Source organism: Lactuca saligna, chromosome 8 (genome assembly GCF_052625555.1).
Source record: "Lactuca saligna cultivar CGN05327 chromosome 8, ASM5262555v1, whole genome shotgun sequence".
In the NCBI taxonomy this organism is placed as follows: domain Eukaryota; kingdom Viridiplantae; phylum Streptophyta; class Magnoliopsida; order Asterales; family Asteraceae; genus Lactuca; species Lactuca saligna.
The window spans coordinates 84084279-84105220 of NC_136424.1; the positions used below are offsets into that span (position 1 = coordinate 84084279).

General features: G+C 30.1%; 1 long non-coding RNA gene across 1 annotated transcript; it reads left to right on the forward strand.

Moving 5' to 3' along the window:
* The first annotated feature begins 4957 nt into the window (after window positions 1–4957).
* Window positions 4958–6420, forward strand: LOC145013045 (uncharacterized). The gene is made up of 3 exons (XR_013664814.1): window positions 4958–5494; window positions 5665–5947; window positions 6277–6420. It is a non-coding gene; the product is annotated as an uncharacterized LOC145013045 (long non-coding RNA).
* The last annotated feature ends 14522 nt before the right edge of the window (window positions 6421–20942 follow it).

The following is a 20942-nucleotide window of genomic DNA, read 5'->3' on the forward strand; positions in this document are numbered from 1 at the left end:
GAAATATTATAGGAATATATTTTTTGGGGTTAAAAATATGATTGAAAATGAAGTAGAGTTGGAGATGAAATACTATTTATCCAATTCTTTTACTTAATTTATAGAGTAAAAAGTAGAGATGGATTGGTGATGGTTCTAGAGTTCTTAATCTTTTATGGTTCTCACTACCACCTAAATTGACATCAAACTAGCTAACAAATAAATGCTATTTCTGTGATATTTGAAATCATGTATTTATTGAAATTTCAATTTTAAGGATCTTATATCTTGGCTCTTCCTGCTACATAATGTATAAGTACAACCATAATTATTGATTATCATTACAACTTAGTAAACAATTTAGATGTTTGTTTGACCTAAAGATTATTATTACTTTTAGAGAAAATAACAAAAATAACAATTTACACTAATTACATTACAAAAATAGCTAAAAAAAACCGAAGTTGCAAAAATAACCATGAATTTCGCAGATGGAATAGTTCCATCTGTGAAATGGGCTTTCCATCTGTGAATGTACACGTTAAGATGTAGAGAGAGAAAAAGAAAGAATGGAAGAAGAGATATTTAATTGGCTTAATCTCCCGTTACAAAATGTCATCACAGCAACGAGAAGCACCATGACACCAATGGGGAAATAGTGTTTTCCATGTTATGAAACCGTTAAGGTATATCCACGTAGGCAAAATCATCGTTGTCTAGTCTCATACCCACTGCTCTAAGAGATTTTACATGTTTTCAACAAAACATGAATATAATAAGTGACCTCTCTCTTCACAACTTTGAGAGAGTATCGAATTTTGCGATCTCAAAGTATACAAACAACACAATAAATAGAACCAAACACAATGATTTGATTTTTTTGCAACTTTTATACACCTCAAAACTTCCCATAAAGAAAATTTTCAAAACCACGTTTTAAAAAAAAAACATGTATTGAAACCAATATATATTTCGAAGCTCATTTTATGGTAAAATTTTGGTTGTTTCGTTACACAATGTATTTTATAAATTAATTAAAATTTTGCATGTAACAGTTATTTCTGTAAATAAATCATTAAATTAAATTAAAAATAATGATATGTTGATGAATATCACAAGTTTTAATAAAATAAGATTTTAATTTTGGATAAAAATATGCAATTGAGATATATATTAATTTAATAATTAACCATCTTTCAAAGAAGACGATGTTAATAATTCTATTTATCTATTATAATAAATAAAATTATTTTTTCCTACTTGTCAAATTATTAATTATTTTGTCATATATCATTTTTTTCCATCTCAAATTAAATTTTTTCCATGTTATTTTATGGTATTTTTTCCATTTTATTAAAGAGAAATTAAATATCATCTTATTTTTTCTTTTTATTTATATTATTATCTATGTTACATTTTAATATAATTTATTATATTTTAAAACACTTATTATCATTTTAAATGATAACAAAATAATTAGAAAGAAAAGTAAAAGAATATTTAATTTCTTTTAAATTTCATATAGTATTTAAATCTAATAATAAATGTTTATCAATTATATTAATGCAACTTTTCTTCTAATTCAAAATTTTCTAAATTAAACCTAAATTATTTCATTTGTGTATTTATTTAAATTATTTTAATTTTAAGAAGTGAACAGTTCAATTTCAATAATTCAATAATTTTTATTTTTTTTATAAATTCAAACTTTTAAATGTTTAAATCTTTATTTTTTTTAATTAATCCATATAATATACAGAGGTAGATCTTTATTAGGGTCTGGTTTTTTTTTACAATTAACCCTCTACTTTAAATTTATTTATATTAGATTCAAAAATATAAAATTTTGGCCATAACCCCTCTCTCATCGATTTTTATACATATTATATTTCTAACCCCAAATCAATAGTTGAAGCTCCGCCTCTAATAATATATATGTCATACAACTAATTAAATAATATTAAAAATCTAACGTACGAACTAACATTTTAAAAGTGACCAGTTTAAACCTAAATTTGGTATCCCGACCGTGACTTGTGACTTGTGAGTGGAAGAGTGTTTAGAAAGAAAAAGGGAATATGACTTATCAAGGTAATTAACTTTTCGTTATGTTCACATCTGGGTAATTATCTTTTTTTTTATATATATCTAGGTAACAAACTTTTTGGAAGTGTTCACATATGACCATTATGACCTGCTATAGCAGGTTAAATCCTAGATGTGAACGCTTTCAACAAGTTTGTTACCTAGATGTGTACAAAAAAAATAGTTACCCAAATATGAACAAAACGAAAATTAAAAATTAAATTACATGAATGGTCCCTGTAGTTTGGGGGACTTTGTGGTTTTGGTCGCTAATTTATATTTTTAACTTAAATGGTCCCTACTGTTTATTTTTGTTGCGCGTTTGGTCCCCGTCTTACCTAAAAATACTATTGTGCCCTTATTAATTTATTTTTTAAATTAATTTTATTATCTATGTATTTATTTTTTACATATTTAAAAAAATTAATAAACCACATATATTTGTATCTCCTCGGATGATCTCTACTGTTTATTTTTAATTAAATTTTTTTTAACTCGGATGATCCTTGCTGTTATTTTTGTTACGCGTTTGATCTATGTGTTATCTAAAAATAGTATTTTTCCCTTATTAATTTTTTTAATTAATTTTCTTATTTATGTATTTATTTTTTATAAAAAAAAATTAATATACCCCACATATATGTATCTCATCACCGTAAACCTGAAACCATATTTGAGAAATTTAATTTGAGTCTTACAATTCACCATCTCATCTCTGATCCTCTCAATCTTCTATTTCTTTTCCATCTTTAGTAACATCGACGTCTTCACCGTCTTTTTTTTTTTTGGTACTTCAACTCTAACAAACCAACACCATAACCTGTCGTCTCTTCATCTTTAGTGGGTTGTGGTGTTGATTCAACGGAGTTGAAGGACCGAAAAAAGAAGTGATGATGAAGACGTCGATATCACTAAAGATGAAAAATAAATAGAAGTTGAGAATGATGAAAGATGGGATGGTGAGGAGATACAGATATGTGAGGTCTACTAATTTTTCTTAAACATATAAAGCATAAGTACATAAACAAGAAAACTAATTAAAAAAAATTAATAAGGGGACAATAGTCTTTTTAGGTAAGACAGAGACCAAGTTCGTAACAAAATTAAATAGTAGGAACCATCCGAGTTAAAAAAAATTAAATTAATTAAAAAATAAATAGTAGGGATCATCCGAGGAGATACAAATATGTGTGATCTATTAATTTTTATAAATATATAAAAAATAAATACATAGATAAGAAAATTAATTAAAAAAAAAAAACTAATAAGGGCACAATAGTATTTTTAGGTAAGACGGGGACCAAACGTGCAACAAAAATAAACAATAGGGACCATTTAAGTTAAAAAATAAGTTAGCGACCAAAACTACAAATTCCCCCAAACCACAGGGACCATTCATGTAATTTAATTTTTACTTTTTGTTTTGTTCATATTTGGGTAACTATTTTTTTTGTACACATGTAGGTAACAAACTTGTTGAAATCGTTCACATCTAGGATTTAACCTGCTATAGCAGATCATAATGGTCATATGTGAACACTTCCAAAAAGTTTGTTACCTACATATATACAAAAAAAAGATAGTTACCCAGATTTGAACATACCAAAAAGTTAATTACCTTGATAAGTCATATTCCCAAAGAAAAATGTGGATGGAATATGTTGGCTTGATTTGCGCAAAGACGTGCCAGCAAACAAAAAAAGCAAAGATAATATTTATAAAATTGAAAAAAAAAAACAAAAAAAACAAAAAAAACTCATCAAATTTTTTTCTTCCAACAATAAGATGCTCCCAATCCCCCAGTCCACAACCATACGTTGTTAATGATAATATTAAGAAAAATATTTATTATATATACTTACGACTAAGTGTGAGACTTATGTATTACATGAGTTTATTTGGAAGAAAATTAAATACAAAATACTAAGCATTTGAGAAATATTAATTTATAAAAAAAATAAAATATTGAATTATAAAAATTAAAGTGTTTTTTTCTCTTTTAAATTTAAACAAATAATAAAGTAAATTAACGAATCTTTAATTTAGTAATTTTGAAATTAAAATGAAAATTTACTAATAAAATTGATATGTATTTATTATTGCATATAAATACTATCTAGAATTTAATAAAATGAAAAAACTATAAAATAACATGTGAAATAAAAATTAATTTAAAATAACCACAAAATTATGTGTAGCAAAATAAATGAAAATGTAACATGTATCAAAAAGATCTTTATTTGTACGGAGGATTTGAAAGAAATATTAATATTGAAATGCCAATTAATATTGAATTAAAAAATGATATTTCAAATTTAAGAACGGTAAATTAAATTCTTTGTTTCGTAAATCCATAGAACGATTAAAATCAAATTTAAGAATGGTAAAATTAATTCCGTAGAATGATTTTCATTTGTAAACTGTCCATTAAACAAAGAACATCACAACTTCAAGCGCACAAGGTAGTACTTATTAACTAATACTCCTTCCGTCCCAAATTGATATTCCAGTTTTGATTTTTGAAATTTTTTTTCTTCAACTTTGACCTTAAATATTTTTATTTGTATTATATATTACTTGATAAAACTTATAACAATGAAAAAACATTTAAAATACAATCCGTTCATATATTTTGAATCAAGTATTATCTATCAAAAACAAAAATATTGATGCTTAAAATTGAAGAAAAAAATTTCAAAAATCAAAAATGGACTATCAATTTTGGACGGATGTAGTATATATATATATATATATATATATATATATATATATATATATATATATATATATATATATATATATATATATACAGAGAGAGAGAGAGAGTTAGGTTCAAATGTTTTTAGCAACTATTGTGTGCCTAAATGCACCAATGACAATTCAAGAAATAATAAATAATTAACTAAATCATTAAAGGGTATTTTGGACATTTTGTACTTTTATTTAAGGAAATTATTTAATTGAGAAATCATTCAATTAAGGAAATAAACTAATCATTCAAGTAAGGAATTAAACTAAATATATTTGACCTAGTTATGTTTGTGGCTGAACACTTCATTACCGACATCAACACCATCACCATCAACCTAGTTATGTCAACGAGGCCAAAGGGAAAAGGTTGTGAAGAAGTCGAGGTCTTCGTCTTCAGTTGATCGGGGAAGAAACCAAATTAAAAATGCAAACCGAGGTGGGGTATCGGAGTTGGCGAAGCAGCTCCGCCGAGGGAGGGATAGCCGGCAGGAAGGGCTGCGTCGGTGATCTCTTTTCTTTTCTGGTTCGATCGGTATCCACTCACGAAAGGGGAGAAAGGACTTCGGTCCTATGTCTTTGTCTGCTCGAGAAGAGAAACTTGGTGGGAAGCAGTCACAAGGGTGGTTCTATGGTGCTCGTGGATCGCTGCTTCTTCTTCTCCGGTGAACTGTGCCAACAGGTAAAAGAAAATTCTTTTTCTTCTTTTTGTTTTTGTTTGATTGCTTGATAGAAATCAAAGGAAAGAATTTGTGTTTGGGTTTTCGTGGAAAAATTGATGATAATGAAAGGGATATGGGTTTGATTGTTTGAACATAACTCATGGTTTGTTTGGGTTTTGGTATTTGACAGGGGAATTCATGGGTGTTTGTTTCTTGTGTTCTTGACTGGGAACGAATGCATATGTGTGTTGACGATTCAACCGGCGTTTGTTTTTGTCGTTGATGGTAGTTCAAGTGAGGATGAACTTCAAGCACTTAAGAATGAGTTGTTGTTGATTGTTGCATAGTTTCCAGAAAATGCCATGGTGGGGCTGATTGTTTTTTATTCAATGGTGAGGGTGTATGATCTTGGGTTTACTGAGTGTGTACGGGTGGTTGTCTTACATGGTGAACGCAATCCTTCTTCTAGCCAGGTATTCCAGATTCGTTTCTTTTCTGTTCATTTTCATCTTCTTCTTTACCTTGCTGTGAATTATGAATACATACTCTAGTGTTTACTAGGAATGAATGCATATGTGTGCTGATGATTCAATCACAGCTATTGAATTATGTATTCAATCATAGCTCTTGAATTATGTAATGTATTCTATTAGAATTTATTTTATATAGATGTATTCTGTTAGAATGTTTGAGAATAATTGTCAACAAGTACATTCTGTCAGAATTTATAGCTTGTATTCTCTTAGAATGCATTGAATTTTTTAATTTTTGAAACTTGATTATGTTTTCTTTGTGGATTTAGGTTTTGAAGAGGCTAACATTGATGTGGAGGAGGAAGAAAACATAGAGAACGGGAGTGTATTATACCATAATGTGTTATGCTACAATGTATAAAGTGTTGCTAAAAAATAATATTCTATTAGAATAGATTAGTGTTTTTGTTAGATTGTGATGTTTTTTTTTCCTTTTTTCTTTCAGAATGTTGTTATTATTCAATGAAATATAATCATACAATGTAATTATTTCGATATTATTAGTTCAAGAATTTATTTTGTGTATTCTTTTTAGAATGTATTTACTAGTTTATGGTTGGCATTCTGTCATTCTAACATAATATAATCGACGAATATATTTACTAGTTTATAGTTAACATTCTATAATTCTGATAGAATAAAATCGAATTTCTAATTTTGAATTAATTTAAAATATTCATATTTTTAAAAATAAAGGAATTAATTATCCTTAAAAATCCGAAAATTTCCTTTTTTAGTATAGGTTAATTGACCAAAATGTCCTTATGCTGAAATTTGTGTGATTATATGGTATATGTTATGCTATTCTACTATCATAGACCCTCAGATCATTACCTTTGATTATATTTTATCCGATGGTCTAGATCTGTGCATTCTAGCACACAATAATTACTAGAAACAAAATAACCTAACCATATATATATATATATATATATATATATATATATATATATATATATATATATATGTAATTGTAATGTTTTAAAAGGATCATAGCATATGTGTCTATAACTCTATATTATAATTAACAATTATAAAATTAATTAAACTTTCATATTAAAAAATCAAAATTATTAACCAATTATTTTAAATAAATTATTATCTAAGAGATATTTTTTTAGTTATATAAAGTTATAATCGTTGATTTAAACCGACACGTGAAATTATATCAATTTATAATTTGTATTAATTTTATTTTATTTTTTAATCTAATGTTATTAATTTAATATAATCAGAATGAAAATTTTTAAAATTTAAATTGGATAATCAATTATTAATTTAATATAATTAAAGTGAAAATTTTGAAATTTAAAATTGAAAATTAATAAGTTATAAGTTGCATGATATATGACATATAATATTAACGAAAAAATTTAATAGTATCGACATTTGTCGATAGAACAATTTTTTTTTCATTTAGAATAAAAATATATTTATATTACTATGAGTTTGGATGATTAGATTAATTCCTACAAATATTAATATAACTTCCATTTAGATACTTTTTCTTTAACATTAATTTTCAAATTACAAACTCTATTTTGTTATTTAGATATAAAATTTATTTTAATGTTATTAACAATTTAAGTCCCTTTATTATAAAATCACGCACCGTCTACGATTGAATTGTTTTCGATATTCGCATATCGGTGATAATTTATATAAAATTCTAGATTATACGATAAACTTATAAACTAAAAAATAGTTTTTTTTCCTACATCGTTTGATAATACATCAAGTAACGTCACATCTGAACTACTAAAGCTTAAATATAAATCGATTTGTGACGATATATTTTTTCAATAGTCGATGTGTTGCACATCATTAGCTTAATTGTGCAAGACGAACTATATTGCATTGAGGGTGTAAAAGAAACTTTCAAACAAATGTTTCGTGATATATTTACTTTTAGTAATGCTTGATATCATAAAACTTTCAAACATATGTTTCGTGATATTTTTAGTTCTAGTAACGCTCGATATCATAAATATATGAAGTTTTGTGTCGATACAAATATTCTTTTCTTAAGCCAGAACTAGGATGTACCTACTGGATTGAAATCCACTTGTAACATGTTTGAATACACTTTATGTCAAAGTTATACTTTAAAATGTTATATGACAACCTCTTGGAACATAATTAAGTTCCAACCTATCTGAAGTCGAGTTGTCATACGTCCAAACTTGTTGTCGAAATGGTTTGAGTTTTTATTTTATTCATTTATTTTAAACAACTAATTTCTTTTTGGGAGTTTATTATGCTACAAGTTACTTAGTTTTAAATCAAATATTTTTAATGTGTTAAAATTAAACGAGTTGGAAATGAGGGGCGAAATATTTGAACAAATGGTGAAACGATGAAACAGATGAAAACAAAGTTTATAAAATTCAAAAATATGCCCTCGTTATAATTTGTGTTGCCATTTTGAACTCAACTCTAAATGTTGTCTCGGTCGAGACTTTACTTCATAACACTTACTATGATTTTGGTTTATCATAAGAAGATGAAGTTTTTTCTTCAACATAAATATCATAATTTAACAAAGTTTAACAAAATATGGTTTGACAAACATTCATAACATTATGCGAAGTTTGGGGCATCCTGATCAACTTCTCACGATAATAGCGAATCAATCTGACTCTACAATATTTTAAGAAATGAAAATAGCAAACGAGTTCGGTCTAGCACCCTGAACAGCAAGCTCAGATAGCAATGACCACAAGGACGGGGAATAAAAGGGACCTTAGTCCTCATCTATATCACTGAATCCTCATTCTAATCTCCATCCTCATCACAGTTTTCAAGTGTGAATTTAAATGAATTGTCATCCCCACCTTCAACGGGGACCGGGGATCCCCAAAGGGTAATTGGAACTTTATTCTCTTTTAATATGAAAACTTTTACGTAAAGAAAAACTCTAAATTTCAATTTTACCAACATACGTTTAAATATTTTAATAAACATAAAAATATTCATAGATTACATAAAAACTATAAATAAATTTTCTACCAAATTTAAACACATACATGACAAATCAAGTATAAAAAAATTATCATAGTAACATTTGAGATAAAATAGATAAAACAAGGATTAAAATAACTATATACAATGTTAAATTAGATAAAAGAAGGAAAAATGCATTTTCAATCAAGTAATTATGAGTTTGTTATTTGGACAAACTTTTAGGTATTGTAAATTATATTAAAAATATATGCTTTGTATTATATATATATATATATATATATATATATATATATATATATATATATATATATATATATATATATATATATTAAAAATATATGCTTTGTATTATATATATTGGGGTTGGATTCTGGGATATCCCTATCCTCATCCCCACTTTTTTATTCAGGGATTTTCCATTCGTGTCTCCATCCCTGGTCAACTTAAGGATTTTCCGATCAAAACAGGTGCGAGTTTCGGGTTCCTCATCGGGTATGAGGTGTTTTGTCATCCTTAAGCTCAGAAGGTACATTGAATCCAATTTTTTTTCTTGGAACATATAAGTATACACGAGTTTGAGAATTTGAATGTTTTGGCTAAAGGAAAGAAAAATAATTCTGAAATTTGATTTTAGCCGCTATGTCATGTACTAATCGTCCAAACTTCTAGCATAGCTTCATAATCTTTTTTTTTTTTTTTTTTTAAATGTTAGTGAGTTTATTTTAATGACAATGCTAGCTATATCACATAGAAAGACAAAACTCGTCCCTTTGATGGTAGAAGTGTAAATATGCTTCAAATACTAATTACATGAGTGGATCGAATACAAATGTTTCACAACTTGAAAACAAATTGTTTAGTTTTGAATAAGAAATCCATGATGAAGAAATAACGATGAGAAAGCTGGTAATACACTAACACTTACCATACAAGAGCTTGTTTATGCTTATGAAGATGATTTAAACAACATGGCAGAGAATGACTAAATCTAAACAACAAATAGTTTATAAACAACAGCTACAACATATCAACATCAACAAACCACTTGGGTTGTGGTGACTTGGTAAGGCATGTGGAAGATATGGTGGATAACCTATTGACCCATGTTCAAATCCTGGCACTACTAAGCCCTTGTGGCCATGGAGGTTCGCCTGCAGTGACTCCAGGGCATGAGACAAAGCCTCATGTTTGCAGCGGGGGATTAGTCGGTGCGCGAAAGCTGGTCCGGAAACCCTCGTTAGGGAAGTTACCTTTCCAAAAAAAAACATCAACAACAATACCTATTTTCGATAATGTTTTTATGTTTCTATATGTATTTTTTTGATGAATCATGTATATTTATGAAAAACAACTAAAAAAAAAAAGAAGAAAAAAACCAAGAACTGTTTTAAAAATTCACATCACAGTGAGCACCTTAATTCTTCTAATTTCTATTGTTTTTTTTTTTTTTTTTCAAACTAGTTACGATCACCTATGATCCGGTTTCTAAGGTTTCAAGTATTTTTCGGTTTGAACCGGTTTCTGATCAAACTGGTTTTGAGTTCGTTGACTAAAACGGAATCGGTTTTAAAGTCAATCTAATTTCTCAAAAAATCTGATTTGTGCACCTCTACCGTGAAGGGAGTGGGTGGAGCCGCCTAGTTATAACCCAATACAATACAGCTAAATACGTTTTAGTCTTTACTCATTTATTTGTACCAAGGAACCATAAAATTTTGTAGTCCAGTATCTCATTAGTCTAGAATTGGGCTAGATCCATATTTCCTTATTAGGGGCTTCCGATAGTCCTATGAAAACATCACATTCATTTTGGAATGGATACACTATGGGGTTAATCCGTTAATGTCATACATGGATCAAAAGATTTAATCAGTTTCGTTTATTTTATTTTATTTTTATTATTGTATTGAATTAATATGGGTCTAACATAAGAACATAGCTAATTAGCTATGCATGGGAACAGAGAGAACCCCAAAAAGTCTAACATAAGAACATAGCTAATTAGCTATGCATGCAATGTGCTTTTTAACCCAAAACAAACAAATCATTTTCAAAAAGAGAAACATGTAATCGATTCTGTAACTTGAGTCCCAATTAAAGAGAGCCATGATTCATCTATTAGATTCACGGTTTGCGAAAAAAAAAAAAAAAAAGTTAATATGGAGACAAACTCAATACAGAAAGAATTTTATATAATTAATAGCTTAGTACAAAAAGTAAGTATGATAAACCATATCTTTTCACTAGTGTCATTTGCATCAATTTTATATGCCTCCTTCTCAATGTATGCATCCGAACAATCATTCATCAATTGATCTCCGTTTTGTTATACAGTCCAGCACAATCTTCATTGCTGAATTGGATCTTTTGACTTTTAAGTAAAGCCGTTGATACGAGTAAAACGAAAAAATGGCTCATTGCTAAATGAACTAATTTTTCCTTATTGAATGATGAGAAAGAATCCTATGGGGATTAAGCAAGCCATGCAATGTAATTACCTAGTAAGTTCCCGAAGTACCCTATCTTTCATATTTTTAAATACCTTAATCTCATGGACTTTCACAACTTTCTGAGTTATATAGAGGGCCCTACCTCGAGCTACAAATGCACCATCCATCTTTGAATTTGAAATTTCTCAATGTTATCTATATTTGTTATAAAATAAATAAACTTTATTGACCAAAGATTTTTACCTTAGGTTCTTTGTATCTAACATTTATTTTGAAATGCCAACTAATTACATAGCATTCACTATATGATTTGATCTTTTCGACCAAGTGGAGTAGTATACTGTTTGGTTGCACTTTTTGCCACATAGGCAGAAGAACACCGTCTTTCATATACGGTCTTGGGTGCAATTTGACCGCACCTCACCACATTTCTACCACGTTTCTTGATTGGTCAGCCCCTTTTGACCGTTTGAATGGTCTCTCTCTCTCTCTCTCTCTCTCTATATATATATATATATATATATATATATATATATATATATATATATATATATATATATATATATATATATATATATATATATATATATATATATATATACATACCTATTTGTTTACTCATATTTTTTTTTATAAAACCTTACTCAAATTTCTTCATTTTTTTACAATTTTTTCTTCAAAAAATTTTAAGATGTTTTCTTCTAACAACCAAAAAACACCTACTGAAAACACCACAACCCCAAGACCTTCGTATGATCAACCGATTTATTCGATCTTGTTTTATCACTATAGGGGTATGATGCCTTATTATCCACAACAATTCTCAAAACCATAACGACCAACACAATCACTCCACAAACACAACCATAATCGGACCCAAATTTTAATTCGTTTGAATTTTCATCCCAACCTAAGTCTGTTCAACAAACTCAATTACAACCACGAACATCCATTTTTAAGTTCGAACATGAATTTGTTCAAGAAACTCAGCTCACTCGAGCACCAAATAAAAAAAACGAAGGCAGAGGCTAAAGGATGGGAACCCCAAAAAATGGTAGTATTAGCACAATCATGAATCAATATTTCAGAAGATGTGACGATAGGAAAATACAAAAAACTTGACCGTTTTTTTATGCAAGTTAGACATAGGTTCCACAAAGAAATGAATCGTGAAGATTATTGTTCAATACACCAAGTGTACTCAAAATGGAGGGGGGGGGGGGGGGGGGGCATGAATAAGGAAGTCATGTTGTTTAATGACTTGTATAAACGTCAATAGAAAAACGGAGAAAGTGATGATGTGATTTTGTAGAAACTGTTGAAAGTATACCAAATAGAAAATAAGAAGCCTTTCAAGTTTCTTGAAGTTCGGAATTTTGTGAAAGATAACAAAAAATAGCAAAACAACAAAACATCCTACGAACATATCGACAGTGGCTCAAAACGATCAAGAACATCCAAATCCGACAATACTACATCTGATGCTCGTGTTGGTTTCGACCTCAACGATGATGAACCCGTTCAAGTTTCACCACCTTACCGATCAGTTGGAAGGGACAAAGCAAAAAGCAAAGACAAATGCAAAACGTCAGATTCAGATGAGTTTAAAAAAATGAGGGCTGATATGAAAGGTATAAACAATAGAATAGACAAAATTTTGCAATTTGTTTCCGAAAGAGTGGTTTCAAAAACAAAGAGATAGCGACTTGAGAATACTAGCATTGAACACATCGCAAATGATCGAGGATGAGCTTGAAATTGCTTTGGCAATGAAAGCTGATCTCAAAAAACGTTATGCTAATAAATAGGTTTAATTTTTTTTATTTTTTTTCTCTAAGTTTTTAATCGTTTCATATGTGTGCGTGTGTGTGTTTTTTAAGGTTGTATGTTTAAGTTTTCTAGTTTTTTTTCCTAAGTTCTAAGTATTTTTTTGTTATGTTATATTTTTTTTAAGTAATGTAATGTAATGGATTTTAATTTTTAAGTAAGGAAATGTTATGTTTTTATGAAAATGAAAGTTTTTATTTAAATTAAAGTGTTAAAAAAAATGGAGCACCTCTTCTTGTTGTGTCAAAGAACCACACTTTTGTGATAAAAGCTGACGTGTCACGCGTCACTTATGTGACAGTGAAGGAAATACAGTTTCTGTGGCATCACTCCCTTCAACCTTATCGGTAATAGTGATGATAACTCATTGTAATATTGATTATATTTTTCATGAAGATAAAATGAAAGCAAAATTAAAACTCAAAACCAAAATCAATGAGCTTTTTTTTCTCTTTTTTATAATTTATTTATTTTTTAAATTGTAAAGGATCTTTCTCGTTTGATTTGTGGACCGTTTTTCTTTTACTGAATATACATTTATTTTGTGATAAAAAGTGATATCTCCGGAAAAATCCTAATATTTTACCCTAATTTACGAAAAAGTTCCAAACTAAAATTGGTTTATGAAAAAGTCCCATAAACTGGTAAAAATGACGATTTGACCCTATTTTCCTGTTTACCGGTTTCATTACTTACCTGGAAACATTAAAGTCTCATTATTTTACCATAACTTTCATTAAAGTCCTATTATTTTACCATAATTTGGGACTTATTCGTAAATTATGGTAAAATAATGGGACTTTATTAAAACCGGTTAAGTAATGAAACCGGTAAACCGGAAAAATATGATCAAATCGTCATTTTTACTGGTAATTAGGACTTTTTCATAAATAAATTTTAGTTTGGGACTTTTTCGTAAATTAGGGTAAGATATTGGGACTTTTCCGAAGATTTGTTAGGGTGCAAAGTCATGCTTGGATGTAATGTTTTAGGCTTTCCTCTTTGTATGTGTAAATGGATTGAGTCTTTTCCTATAAATAGGAAGTGAGTGACTCCCATTATGTAAGAGTCCATTTTGGAGTGTTAGACTAGAGAGAGAAATTGTATACAAACCCATTTGTATAATCTTTATAGATCTAATAAGAGCTTACAAAGATTTATTTACTCCATGTGTTCTTGAATTTTACATGATGATTCACTAGATCTTTCTAATTCCGCATATGCCATCAGAATCAACACCACTACAATTGGTATCAGAGCGGGTGCTCTTGATTTCATCAAGAATTGATCCTTGATGGCGATCTTGATTTGGTGATTCTTCATGTTCTTATGGATCTTCGCGATTAGAGTATTTTTGTGTTCTTGAAGTCGAATTTTTCCTTGATTTGATCCATAATTCGACTTTCTCTCTCTAGAATACTTGTTTGTACCACTTTCTCTCACTAGAATTTGGTTCATATTCACTTTCTCTCTCTAGAGATCTACTTGATTTACACTTTCTCTTTCTAGAAAACTCAAGTTCATAACATTTGATTCAAAAGAAAAGAAGCAATTATGGAGCAATGGTTGGTTCGGAATGAAAGTTTTCTATACGTATACACTTCTTTTGAATGCATTCTTTATCAACTGACTGTTGGATCACAAAGTTAAGATGCACTTATGTCAAATGGAGAAAGGGATAGAAAGGGAGATTTCATTGGTTATCCAATTTATCAAAACAAAGATTTGTTTGATCGATTGATTACAATATATCAAGAAAGACGAAGAAATAAGAAGAATGGTGAAGTCATAAAAGGAATTCCTCTTGCTAATTGTAAACCGGGAAGAAATAGACTTGAATATTATGCAAATTGTCGTGAAGCTCAAGAACATGTTCTTGATGATGTTCATCGTGTTCATGATGTTCAAGGAAAAGAAGTTCAAAACAATGGAGTTCAATGTGATGTTCTTGATGTTCAAGAAAAAGGAGTTTGAGTTGATTCTGATGATGAAAAAGTTTTTTGCTCAATTGGAGTTCAAACCGATGATATTTTGTGTTCTTGTGATTCGTTTGAAGGAATGATTCTTTATCGGAAGCCGGTGATTCAAGAAATTCACAAATATCAAACTCCAAAAGATTTGATTCAAACTCAAAATGTTCATGTTGTTGAAAGTGGGTTTGTTCATGAAGTCAAGTCTTCAAGATGCAAAAAGATGAAAAAGGAAAAGAAGAAGAAGATGAATCGGAAGAACAAGTGGGTTTACTCACAAAAATCGTCATATGTTGTGAAGCCAAAATTTGTGAAGCAAATTTGGGTTCCAAAGCAACAATCTCCAAAGGTTGCATTGAATTTGAAGTCAAAACCCAAAAGTGTTGGTGGTTCTTTTGAAGATATTCTTGGATCGTTGAAGAACACGAAGAACACGAAGAATGAGTTGTACATCTCGCATGGTGGGTGGTACAATGTTCGATTTGGAGATTTTCTCATTCCGACAAAAGAACCAAGATCTTCCAAATTTGATTCGTTCGTTGAAAATGGGTCTCGATTCGTCAAAAAGGTATCTCAAATTCTCAAATGGATCCCAAAACGTCCATGATTTCGATTCGTACTTTGCGTTTTTCATTTTTGATCGATTTGCCTCATTGGATCTTATCCGTTTCAACCCCCATTGATGATCCAATAAATTGTTTGAAGATCAAGCCCAGACAAAATTTATATTGCTATTAATCGAGTCCAAATCTTGATTAAGCCCAAACTTAAATTTTCGATACTGTTCATCCATTTCAAGCCCAACTTATATGATCTTTTACTGTTCATAAGATCTGTTTACTGGAATCCACGTTTCGTATCATTTGATTAATCAGATACTTTTATCTCAGTTTATTCTTGTATCTTGATTCGTTCTTGTCTTTCTATACACATCATCTGATTGAATATATGATCAAGTCTTGTTAATGATTCTATTAGTTCTTAACGTTTTTGTATTCAATATTCACATCGATTCATGAAAATCACTTATGTTGACTTGGATTCGACGTTAAATCTGATTTTGACTAGAGTCATTCTTGATTTAGAATCGATTCAACTTAAAAATCAATCTTCGTTAGAAGTTAATGATGATTTTCAGAAGTCAAAATTGGTATTTTTTTTTTATCTGAGTTTGCGATGGTGGAGACGATTTCGCAAGTTGTTGAAAAGGTCTCACAGATTTGTGATTCTCTCTCTGATAACGAAATTGAAAGTTGAACTTGATTTTGGATCAAATGTATTTGAGTTGAGTCAAAATCGTTTCTTTCAATCAAAGTCGATTTCTATGAAAGGTTCGATTGATGATTGTCGACGTATTTGGAATCGGTGATAGAATGATTCGGTGTTTTAAAATTTGGAATTAATTTGATATCGATTGTGGTTGATGACCTAATTTCGAAACTAGAGACTTGATTGATTCTGAAAGTCTGGTGTTGATGAATTGGGTTTACCAGTGAAGGACGAAACTATATTGAAATCAAATGGTTGTTTTTGGAATGATGAACGAAGGATTATAAGTTGATTTCGAAAGTTTGGAGTCGTTATTGGAACGGGATATCAATGGAGGTATGTTTGATGTCGATTGATTTTGGGATCGTTGATGGATTGTTGTTCTTTGATTTCGAAGATTTTGGAAATTAGGAACTGGGAAGATGTTACAGGAGAACGAACCTTGGATTGTGAAGAAATGCAAATGACGGCGATTGTGTGGTTAATGATCAAATTCACTTCGCATTTGGTCATATGAGATTAAAATCAGTTTCGCATTTTGTCTCAATCAATTTCGCATATGAGATTGCGAAGCTTTGTAAGGAAAATGCGAAACAAGTGACCTGGAGTCGATGATAATTCGCATCTGGTATTTGATTTTGGAAAGGAATGATATTTACCAAGGGTTGGGTCTATGTGCGAAGGATTGTTGACATTGGGGAAGAAAGCTAATAGTTTCGCATTTGGTCCCTGAACTTTTTCACGAAGTGACAAAATTGACCCAACTTCGCATGATTGGAGAACAAAAGGGAAGAAGATTCGAAAACAGTCCTTGGAGTTTCGCATTTATGGAAATAAATACCCAACTTCGCAAATAGCAATAAAAGCTGAGAAATTGCAACATTTTCAGTTCTGGTCCTTGCAGTTTGTGCGAATTAACGCCTTATGCCCGGTTTCGCAAATGGGCTAGAGTTTCGCATATTTGACTGTTTTTGGCGCAACGGGTCCCTGCAAGTTTCAGAAAGTGACAATATCTACCTGATTTTTGAAAACTCTTGCAACTTTCACCCAAAAAGTCAAAATTTCTCATAAATTGAAAAATTTTTGTGGCTTTTTCGTGATTGTTTTTTCGTGCAAGATTTTTGGTGATTCATTTTTGGTACACATCAAGGGGGAGTATTGTGAAGTTTATTCCTCAGGCGCTTCTCATCCTTAGTGGGTTTGATAATCATTTTTTGATTATAAAAAGGGGGAGAATGATGGGTATTCGAAGCTTCTCAGGTTTGTCGAATATTCATTTGCGGATTTGAAGACTGGTGTTACTTCGAGAGGGAGTTTGGTCTTGATCGTGCTAGCTCGTTGGAGATTAATGTCGGACATCCAATCCTAACTTTGAGGGGGAGAATGTTAGGGTGCAAAGTCATGCTTGGATGTAATGTGTTAGGCTTTCCTCTTTGTATGTGTAAATGGGTTGAGTCTGCTCCTATAAATAGGAAGTGAGTGACTCCCATTATGTAAGAGTCCATTTTGGAGTGTTAGACTAGAGAGAGAAATTGTATACAAACCCATTTGTATAATCTTTCTAGATCTAATAAGAGCTTACAAAGATTTATTTACTCCATGTGTTCTTGAATTTTTCATGATGATTCACTAGATCTTTCTAATTCCGCATATGCCATCAGAATCAACACCACTACATGATTTCCCTGATAAAAACTACAAAAATAGTCATATGTGCTAATTAGAATCGTTAATACCTTCATTTTAATGATTAGCTTTTTCTAAAAGGGGTTTTGATAAAGTCCATACCTTATTGAAACACTAAAACCCAACTAATTTTAAAAAAGACAAAAATTCAAAAATGTTCTCTGTGGTTTTCGAAAATCTGAAGTTTAGTCCCTAATTTGCAAAACCTCACGGATCGTCCCTGTAGTTTCAAACTTTTTACATTTGGTCATTCCGGCTCACTCCGTTACCATTTAGCCGTTAAGTAAGGAGCATTTTTATCATTTCACTACCCAGGGACCATTTATGAGGTCCTCAATTACTTTTAGAAAAAAATAAAATAATAAATAAAATTTAATATGCAATGGGTCCCACCCCATCTCTCTCTCTCTCTCTCTCCCTCTCTCTCTCTCTCTCTCTCTCTCTCTCCCTCCAATACATGATCAAGTGCCAGATCATGTTAAGCCAGATAATTACATCCCCCATTATTCGCTAATAATCAACAAAACTTGAAGAATGAAAATAAACACAAAAGAAATCAACTTCCTTTCTTTATTCACTTTTAGCTAGATGTCTGTATGATGATGTCTTGTTGCTTTTTGGTGCTAGTTTCGATTGATCTGCAGAAATAATGAGAAGTGTATACTCTACAGTGAATAATTCCAATCTTGCCTCCAATTTTCTACTATAACATGCTGAATTTCTTCACTAGATTCATAACCCATTTAATGGCACCCAACTGCTTTTGAATCTTTCTTCCAGGAATCGATCAGATTCAAAACCTATTCTTTAGTGTGTTTCTACAACTAAAAACAGACCCCCTATATATAAGACACCTTCTTTATCAGATCTACTTCATCAACTTCATCATCAAATCTACTTTTGATTACCAAATTTCCACCTGTCATCGATCTCCTTCTTTTTCATCTTCTCCAACTCCTGTAATTTCTTTACATTCAAGAAGAAATCAATCATGACAGTTTCATAAGAAGAAATCAATCATGACAGTTTCATAAGAAGACGATTTTGAATTGGTTTTCAAGGGTTGGATCGATGAGACTACTAATCCTGGAACCCATCTTATTGTTGCTGTAAAAAAGCTTAATCAAGAAAGGGGAGAAGAGAATAGAAGCAAAAGGGGAAGCCGACAGTCACAAAACAGAGATGAGTTTGATTTGGAGATGTAAAGAGAGAGAGACCCATTGCATATTAAATTTTATATTTATTTATTTATTTTTAAAAAAATAATAGAAAACCTCATAAATGGTCTCTGATAGTGAAATGACAAAAATGCCCCTTACTTAACGGCTAAATGGTAACAGAGTGAAACGGAAGGACCAAATGTTAAAAGTTTTGAAACCATAAGGACGATCCGTGAGTTTATTTGTAAATTAGGGACTAACTTCAGATTTTCGAAAACCACAGGGACCATTTTCAAAGTTTTGTCTTTAGAAAAAGTACAAGTATTTTTCTTGAATACATAACTTAACCAACTCAACAAGTGCCCACAAGTTAAGGGGAAAAAAAAATAAGTAGCCAGTTTTCAATTTTTTTAAGAGAAAATGACAAAAATAGCCAATTATACTAATTACATTACAAAAATAGTCAAAATAAATCGAAATTGCAAAAATAGCCTTCAATTTCGCAGATGGAATTGCCCCATCTGCGAAATGACCATTCCATCTGCGAATGTACAAGCTGCTAAAGCACAACCGTGCTTTAGCAGGTTGTACATTCGCAGGTGGTTTTTTTTTTTTTGGTATATATATTGAAAATGTAGGGTAAAATCGCAGATGGAATAGCCCCATCTGCGAAATTGTGATTTTTTTTTTTTGTTTTTTTAGTTTGATTATGAAATCAATTGGTTTGACTACGAAATCATGTTGCTATATAAAGAGTTTTCCTCAGTGTTTCGGTAAAGTACAACTTGATTGATTTCATAATCAAACTAAAAAAAGTTTTCATATAGCAACATGATTTCGTAGTCAAACCAATTAATTTCATAGTCAAACCAATTAATTTCATAGTCAAACTAAAAAAAAAAAACAAAACAAAAAAAAATCACAATTTCGCAGATGGAATGAGAGCAAATCGCAGATGGGGCTATTCCATCTGCGATTTTACCCTACATTTTCAATATATATACAGAAAAAAAATCCACATGTAAATGTACAAGCTGCTAAAGCACAGTTGTACTTTAACAACTTGTACATTCGCAGATGGAATGGTCATTTCGCAAATTGGGCAATTTCATCTGCGAAATTGAGGGCTATTTTTGCAATTTCGATTTTTTTGACAATTTTTGTAATGTAATTAGTATAATTGGCTATTTTTGTCATTTTCTCTTTTTTTAATAACTTAAGCTACTTAAAAGTAATAATTAGTAATGTTATATAAAAGAGTTTTTAGAATGTTGTCAATCAAATATATGATATGTATATCATTTTTTTAAGAGAAAAAAAATTAAAATTGTAGGATGATTTTTTATTTCTCCTTTATTTAAACTTACACTAGATAGCAAGGAAAAATATATTTTTTGCCCAAAAATATAGTATTACAGTAAAAAGGAGCCGAAACCGCATAATCATAGTTACAAAAGGATAAATATAAGATACGAGAGGAATACGCCACTATCATACACTTCCTTACATCGCTAACGACAACAAATTGATGAATTCCATACAAATCTAATCACTTGGCATCTATTTATACCACAAACACCACGATCAATTAACTAATTAATAACTCAAA